This window comes from Cryptomeria japonica, chromosome 11 (genome assembly GCF_030272615.1).
Source record: "Cryptomeria japonica chromosome 11, Sugi_1.0, whole genome shotgun sequence".
Lineage (NCBI taxonomy): Eukaryota > Viridiplantae > Streptophyta > Pinopsida > Cupressales > Cupressaceae > Cryptomeria > Cryptomeria japonica.
In genome coordinates this window covers 452,583,412-452,592,994 of record NC_081415.1, presented here as the reverse complement: position 1 = coordinate 452,592,994, position 9,583 = coordinate 452,583,412, and positions in this window count along the sequence as shown.

Here is a 9,583-nt window from a genome sequence, read left to right as displayed (position 1 = left end):
AGAAGAAAAAAATTGCCTAAGAAGCAGTCTTGGGGATCATAAGATCAGTAGTTGTAAGGTTGCCTTGAAAATAATGGAGAAGTGGATTCCGAAAAACTCAAACCCTAAGGAAAACTCCAGAACAATTCTAGATATGAAAAATGAAAAACAAGAGAGAGACTATGGATCCACCAACGAATGATGGGAATTGGGTCATGGAAGATGACATAGTCCCACCCTTCTCTCCTTTGTTCCCGAGGGAAAATAATGAATAACAAGGAAAAAGAAGAGATGATTTACTAAAAGACAAGGGAAAGGACAACGAAGAAGAATGGGAAACAGAAGATGAGGGGATCACAGGTGACGAATTGGTTGTTTTGGACCCAAGATGCATTAGTCAATCTATGGCTCAGGTGTTGGGAAGAGAAAAGAAAGTAGGGGTAGGAAAACAAACAAGCAAAAAAGAGAAGAAGAAGCTAGGGAAAAGGGGTTGACAAACGCGACGACATTTTTGAGGAAATACGAGGGAGCAAAGGCCTCCCTTGGACAGTAATGAAAATCCTCATGTGGAATGTTAGGGGTCTCTCGGCCCCTAACAAGTGACGCATGCTTAAGCGCCATTTGGATAAGATTGTGGAAAATATAGTTATGCTTCAAGAGATAAAGTTCAGCCAAGAGGAAGATCATAAAGTTGTGAAATATTGTCAAAGATGGGAGGGGGCATTTGTGAATGCTCATGCCAATTTGGGAGGGATTTGGATTATATGGAACTCCAATTCCTTGGATGTCACAATGAAGATGGAGGAATATGGTTGGATAGTGTGTACAGTAAGATGAAAGGGGATAAATACAATTTTTCCTTTGATTAATGTTTATGGGCCCACAAAAATAGAGGAAAAGGTTGGGCTTTGGGAGTCAATCCAACATAGATTTAGGGAAAAAAGCAAGGATCTCCTCATCATCGACAGAGAATTCAATGAAATTTTGGATTTATCAAAAAAAGAGTGGAGGACTTGTTGTTCTCAAAATCTGATTCCCCTTAAAAACCCTTATAATAAAATGATAAACTGTGTCTGGAGAAGAGAGATCAAAGAGAAGGAAACTTCAGAGCAACATATGACAAGGTTTTACAACCTTCTACACTTCGAACTTATCCAAAGTTCAAGTGGGTATACCTTATGTGAATTGACTTCACACTTTTAAAAGACAGATCCATAGTAAACCAGTCTGAAAACCAATGAATCCTATCGCCTCAAAACCAACTGAAACAAAGAAAGAAAGCTTATAATCATGTTCAGTATTGACCTACAAGATATGTAAAAGATAACCACAATTGATACCAGTGCCTTATCCAGGCCACAGAGTCATCTAAAGTTTAAACAATACTCCCACAATCAAATATCTCCACACATCCCATCACCTCGGCTTCTATAAAACCCCACATATGCCTGACATACATAAGAGTTTATCCTTATGAAACTAGACTGCATTCATCAAATTCAAAATCTCCCACAAGGAATTCACTGATAGAAATGCTTCATGCGTATTTAATTTCCCTCCTGGAGAGAAAAGCTAAGAAACGCCTCTATTAAGACTGCCTTACAATCCAATCCTCAAATGAATAACCCTAGATTACTCATATTTGAAAACAGTAAATATTTGCAAGTAGACCAGAAGACAACACAAAATTTAGGCTCGAAAGTTGATAGTCTGTATATTTGCTATTAATTTTGAGAAAATATTACAAAACTCAGAGTATTCTCCATAAGACTAGAAAATCCCAGATATATTTCTACAGAGTTTTCTTACAAATTCTTGCGATCGTTTTTTTAGAAGGTCCTGGTATCCATTTATAATATCATGGATGCATACAAGCTTCGAACCTTTCAAAAGAAAGTTTGTTACAAACAACAACCTTTTCCAAGAAGCGGTTATAGGTCCTTTTCAGCATTTGCGGCTTCTTCTGCTTGTTGTTTCATTGCACCCTCTTGTAACTGCTCTCGAGCATCTTCTTTCTGTCCCATATGCTTATATTTCCACTCCTGATACACATCATCACTAGGCCAAGTAAAACTAGCAACCTTCTGTTTCATATCTTCTAGCCACTTCCAAGTGACTCGTACATGCCCAATCTCTGTTTCTATGAAACCATAATGAGATTTCACTTTTTCAATTTCCTCAATTGTTTAGACAAATAAGGATGTGTCATCAGTACTAATAATCTAATTGATCCTTAAGGACAAATTGTGGTCCACCTCCTTTAACCAAGTCTTCTCTTCCTTTAGCTGAACAGGACCAATGAAACCTCCTGGAAATATTTCAAATTTATGATCTGAATATTCTTTTCTATAAAGTTGGGCTTTTCTTTTTATACCTATTCCTTCCACTGAAAGAATATTCATCTCTTTTACAAACTCACATGGGGACCTAAGATTGTCATTCTCTTCTGCATCTGCATGGGAGGAACACATGAGCTCTAACTCCTTACCTCTAGGTACCCACTTATTCGGGATTGGTTCCAAAGTGGCTTCTTCTTCTTTGAATTTGATCAAAATCTCAAGAATCCTCTTCATATTTGTGTACACATTGGAGGTTTTGACTGAGTCAGCAAACTTCAAAATGGTGGCTTTTACCTTCTCCTCATATTTGTTTGCATACAAGGTTTGAGCTTGTTTCAACTTTTCCAACTCATATTAGACATTTTCAGGTAATTGGAAACTGGAAGGCATAGGAGAAGGGGGGTATTCAATGATGGGACTAGTGGGAGGGGGCCTTGCTAGAGAGGAGGCTATCATTAGTGTAGAAGACTCACCTGGATGGTGTTGACCTGCCAATTGACTCTGGAGTCTAGCTATTATGTTGTCTCTGTTGGCTATTCCTTCTTTACATCATTGTAAGCTTTTAAAACAGTCTCCAACTTCAACTGGAGATTAGCCTTTTCTTGTGCCTCTCTCTCTGCTACTGCCAAATTAAACTTTGTTGTCTTTAGTACTGTGCTAGCAGCTTCCACTACCCCTGTGTCTTGGACTCTTTTGACTATCATGCCTCCTAAGAGGCTAGAATCTAAGGTATCCCTTTTCTTTCTATTTTCATCTCTTTTTAGGGACCACATGACAAGAGCAGCATTATCCTTGCTGAATGTCACTCCTTCCATAGGCTTTGTTTCTTTCCTCACTGCATCAAGCACTAAGGCATCAGCTATATCCCATTCAGGGAGAATCAACACACCAACCTTTGTTACCATCTCTCTTCCTATCTTAGGGGTGATTGTTTTGAATTCTTCCATCATTTCTTGCTTTATTTCTTCTTCTACCTGAGTTGTATTTTTGAGAGGTTGTTCACTTTTCCTCTGTTCACATCTGACTCTGAATTGCTCCATGTTTTGCTTCCATACAAACTGCATAAAGACTTCTGATGTGACAAAATTGCTATCAGCGAGGAATTCTTCACTAGCTTGCTTAACAGTAAGGTCCATTTCTTGGTCCTTTAACTCACCATCAATCAAATCCATTTCAGCAGTAGGTGGCTCTTCAGGCATCCCCTCTTGGGTCTCCTCGTAGGTATAGGCAATCTCACCGAGACTCCCTAGCTGCAATAATTGTTCAGCCACAACTTGTTCATCTCCAATGTGGATAGGAGACTGAGATGGAGAATATTGAGGCTCATCAGTTTCAATTTCCTTTCCCACTTTTTAACTCTTAGGGGAATCCTGAATGTTAATGACATCTTCAATTTTCCTCTTCCCTTTTGAGGTGGAAGGCTCACCTGTCACTGGCATCATCACAGTGTACTTTGACCTTTTGTGCATTACATAGTCACCAGGTGGGATATCTCTAGCAAAGGCAAGCTTAGCCAATATCATCTTAGCCTTATCAGGATCATTTTACATTATGGCCTCCCTCTTTTCTTTTAAAGTCTACATGAGGTCTTGAAAATAAAGAATCGGGAACTTTATTTTCTCCTCAAATGGGTTGAAGCTAGAGAGAGGATCATAGCTAGTGTCAAATTGATGTATAAAATCAAGGGCTTTCTTATATGCAACCCACTTCTCCTTCCTCAATTCCTACTCATCTAGGCTAAACTCATTTCTAATCAAATCTTCTGGGAATTGAAATTGATGTGGCCTACCTCTGCACACTGCTCTTTTTCTGAACATGCCATTGAAAAAATCCTCGAGATCTGCACATCTTGACACTACAGTAGATAGCCTATATGGCTTGAAGAATTCTTCAAAAAAATTCCATCCACCCTTAGTGATCACAAAATGGTGAGCCATGGTAATAGTTGGGAAAATAGTCCCTTTACCTCTATTGGTTAACTCTGCTTCTTGTACTCCCCCAATTTGTCTCAGGACTTCTGCAATCCCTATCTTCAATGGGACCTGATAGGGTAGTAAATAGGGGGTGCCTCTAAATCCAAACACTCTAAAAACAGAAGACACAGGGTACAAATATATGTCTCCCCAATTGTGAACAATCTTGATATCCTCTACAAACTCCTTTGGTCTGATAAACTCCAAAAGAGCCTTAGGAATTCTAGGGTTTTCTTTGCATAGAAGAATCCCAATTTTAGATGCAAAGCATCTATCAAATTTTAGATAACTTGTATCCTCTCTATCCCAAGATAGAATAGTACTCCACAATTGCACTGGCATTTCCTCTTTATCCTTTATCTTGATCAGGTCCATTTCCTTTGAAAAATAATCAGCACCTTTGAACAAGAACATGTGCATTAACATGGAATACCATCCAAATGGCCTATCCACCTTACCATTCTTGATACCTACTAGCCATTTATGAATTGCATCAACAAGGTATGAGGCATAATCAAATGTTACAGCTAGGGCGGGGTTTAGAATTTGTGCAATCATTAACATATAATGGGTTGGTATATTCTTTTCAGCATCCTCTCCAAAGATCTGGAATAACATCCAATACATGCCCTTAGATCTCAAGAGTAAATAAGTTGAGAGAGAATGGTTCCATTGTGCTGGGGCCTACAACTGTTAAACCCCCTATCTTTACAAAGAATTCTTTCAATGGGTCACTTCTAAGATGATTCCTTTGAGCGTTGTACACCTAAGCTAGTGACTCAAAGTCAATAGGCTCTAACAAATTTGAGGACTCACTGAGTTTAAACACTTTCCTGAATTCATCTTCATTTATCTCAATCAAGACTGATCCCTTTATGTTCCTGATGCATCTTGCCACAGGGTCATAATTCTGTGCAATCAGGGCTAACAGATCTACATCCATAAAAACACCTCAGACCACAAGCTTTCCTACATCTTGTTCCCATATGCCATTCAAAGGAGTTGGGGAATTCCTCTGCCCAAAACCAACTTTGAATAGTCCTAAGCCTGACAATCCTATTTCAGGGTCCCTCAACCAATTACCCTTATCATAGAGGCCATCTCCAATTTTTAGATGAGGGTTCTTGGGTACTAGCTCTTTGGCCTTAGCCCCAGCGTTGGTGGACATGGTTAATTATTCTAAAAAATCATCACAGATATTTCGGTCCTGGTAATTCACCTTCCTTGTTAACTCTCTTCTGGGTGCCATTCTAGTCAAACAATTATACCACTAGAAGCTAACACAAACCTCCAATGAAGTAATTCACACAGCAGTATTTGAGAACAAACCAAGAGTTATCAAGAAAAGCACAGAAAACCTGATTATTCCTGAAGGAAATGGCCCTGCAACAATTCGCTCAGCAACAAACTTCGATGAATCAATATTTAGCAATCAAGTTGATGCAGACTCAACAGGACAAGTTGGCATTTAAGTTTTTTGGAAATTAACTCCGCATGATTTGGCTTTCTTTTCAGAATTTATTTTTTCCAAATTGAATTCAAAACTGGCTCCAACAGGTCATAATTTCTCTAAGTCTTTCCTCTGTTTCGCTCTTTCGCTATTTCGTAGAACATAAAACCTGTGCTCTTTTTTGTCGCGAAACAACGCTGGTTGTTGGATCACGAGGACTTACATCGCTTTTATCTCCATTGATCTCTTTTCTTTAGTGTCGGGCCCTACCTCCTTTTCGCCACTTCACGGACTTTAATAGTCGTTCACTTTTCCTCCGTGAGGCCACACCAAGCATTAGATCAAACTCAAATCACCCGGCCTTTAACTCCAACCGGGATGGTCATTTTACTTATTAACCGTGCCTCATCTTGACGGCTAATGGTTTTTTGCCATTTCGCTGAAGTTAAGTTGCAGGCATCTTCGGGCCACGAAACAACGAGAAGCGTTGGATCAATCTTGAGATGAATGCCTTTAAGTGGGCCCTTTACCCGAGAATTAGTTACCCCACTTGTTCTCCAGTCAAAAAATGCCACATGGCAGTCGGTCATTAGCCCTAGAAACTACTCTGGGTTCCACCTTTGATCTGCCACGTGCTATCTTTATTATTCCCACGTAACTGTCGGTTACACCTAGGCAGGCCCTCAACCACGTGTCACCCGACACATCACTATCGAGCTCCACAAAAAGCGGCAGCTGTTATGCCACATCACGCCTCCATGTGATCTCCACCTATCTTTCACGACTTTGCGAACATTATTCTTCGTTTGGCTTGCAGCCACAAAACTACGAGAACCATTAGATCAAAACAGACCTTATCTGCTTTTAGCTTCCTGCCCTGCCTATCCCTTGGGCCCACCAACCTTTTCGCCACTTCGTGAAGGTTAACCAGCTAGCATCTTATCTTCGTGAATTCACGCGAGCCGTTAGATCTCAAAAACTTGCTCGTTATTTACTCCTTTCTACGGCGACCTTGCTCGGGCCCACTGCAGACCGCCAACTGAGCGCCTCGTCATTGCTCTGTCATTTCCAGCTGGACCTACCACATTCACTGCCACCTTTAGCGGGACCCGCCACCTTTTCGCTATTTCACTGAAGGTAGAACTCGTGCATCTCCTAGCCGCGAATCAATGCAAGTCGTTGATCTCTTTCCAACCCAATCATTCTTTAACCAAAGAAGATCACTTGTCTCAGGGACCCATCAAAACCTTTCGCCATTTCGCGAAGGTTAAAACACGTTCAGCTTGATCTCACAAAACCACGTCGTCCGTCCGATCAGATGAAACTTGATCGGTATTTAGCTTCAGTCCAAACCTATATGTTGGGTCCACTATCGCCTTTCGCTATTTCGCGGAAACTAACTTTCGAGCACCTTTTGGTCGCGAATCAACGCGGGCCGTCAGATCAACATAAAGTTGCATGATGCTTATAAGGCCCGACAGACATTAGAAAAGGCACATTAAAAGCGAACAAAAATTAAATATTTAAAAGGGACCGCCTAGGTGAATGACAAGGGGGGAACACTTTTATGATAAAGGGACCCATCACTTAAGTGAATAAACTAATGCCAAATTAGAAACCAAAAGGGTTTTTCTCAAATATTGAAGCGACGTAAAACCTAAACCCTGAACCCCTTAGGATCTAAAACAATTTGAAAGAACATGGGCGTACTAGACACAAAATTTTCAAAAACTTAGCCATTTATAGACCGAAAATATCCATTTTTAAAATAGTGATAATAGGACTAAATAAAGTTAACCGAACAATGTTGGATTTAAAAGCCTTTATTGAAAATATAGAAGTGATAGACTGTGTCCCAAAGAATAAAGCATACACATAGACATATAGGAGAGCAGGGTTTACTAGTACTATAGAAAAGCTAGACCGATTTTTTATTAAAGGTGGGTAGGCCATAATAGATGTATACACCTAAAAATGGTCTAAAGATAATTAATTAAATAAGCAATTATTTAATTAATCTCCCTCCCCAATTTAATTGAATTCATTGAGAAATTTGATTAAATCTCTCATTCATCTACTTATTAATAAATCTAAGGATTTATTTAATAGGTTCATTTCATTCTCTTTAATTAATTAATTCAAATTAATTAATTTCCCCCCCATCCAAAATCATTTCTTTTAATCCTTTAATTAATTAAAACAAATCAATTATGAGTTGTTGAGATTAATTATCCTTTTCCTATTATTTGAATTTTTAAATTCAAATTCTCCTAACTTCTACCACTCCTAAACCTAACCCATTCTACCTACCCACATGTCCCCTTTCATCCAACATCTTCTAGAACCTTGTGACACTTGTCACTAAGTGTTCCCTTTCATCTAACCTCTTCTAGAAGCCTCTTGACACTTGTCACCATAGAGATGACAAATGTTCCCTTTAATCCAACCCCCTTTGCCATCCTCCAATTTAACCATTGATATCTTCATATCAATCTTGACCATTGATTCTTGCCACCTCACCCCTAGCCTTAGGAAATCCTATAAATAGACCTCATTTTGGAGCTCAAAGGTTCCCAATTTCATATCATTCTTGCATATCATTTGATCCTATCTCATTCTCATCTTATGCATTGTTATTATAGGCATCTAGCTCATAGTTTATTAGTTCTTAGCAATGTTATCATGTTCAATTTTAGTTTAATTGCATCTTAATCTTAGCTTAATCATGGTATTCTTTCTAGATCATGCATTTTCATCCATCAAATCCTCCATCTAAGTGTAGTCAAGTCATTGGAGTATGCATAATCAGATCTGAGAGCATTTTTCATACTCGCATTTACTAGGAGGCAATAAGTTGATTAGCTATGGTTTTGTCTTTCTTTGATTAAATCTTCTAGCCATGCTTGTAATGATTTATTGAGTGCATTGTGGTTGCAGGTACAGGTACACTTCACCAAGCATGACATTTTGGCACCCACGATGGGGCAGAAATCATCATTTTCAGCCTCTTAATCTTCAGTAAACTTCATCTCTGTCCGACTCTGATTCAGATATTCGTACGAGTTGCCTTTTCAGCTCGTATGAACTCCCTTTTAGCCCAGGACGACACTTCATCTTGACTCGTACGAGCCCATTTTCCTTGTCATATGAGGTATAAATTAATGTCGTACGAGTTCATTTGCTAGTAAATCATGTGTCGTACGAGCTGATTTGCACTATCGTACTGTATCTAATTCAGTTTCGTACGAATTTCTGGCTTCAAAATCTTATGTCGTACGAGTCTGCTTTTATTCCTTTGCAAAATCTAAATTTGTGTCATACTAACTAATAAATCATGTCGTACGATTTTCTACATCTGTGATTTTTTTTGATAAACTACAAGCTAGAATTTTCAAGTTTGTCTATACGTTGGTAATTTGCATTTTTGAAGGCCTTCTAGTCATTTTTAGCCCTTGAAAGTGGCTAGGCATGGTCTTTCAAAATCTCATCTACAACTCTTGGAGACCTTTCCAACGAGTTAAATGGCTCGTAATTTCGAGTCCTGAGCAGAAAGTTGTGCCTATTTGAAGTTGGGATAAAATTTCATATAGTTTTTTTTTTTAATTTCATAGTTCAGATCACAAATGCTAATCTTGTTCTGTCTATGAGATTTTTGGCAACCTAACTCTTTTCTATAGGATGCTTGTCAAAGATACGCTTGTCAAAGACAAATTCAAAACACAATCATGACTACTAATGGATCTATTTTGCAGGTTGCCTAAGGATTCAACAAAAACTTTGTGTATTCTTTAAGATTTTTAGGCACACTTCAAATTGGGCTTAAAGAAATGAACAACTATGTC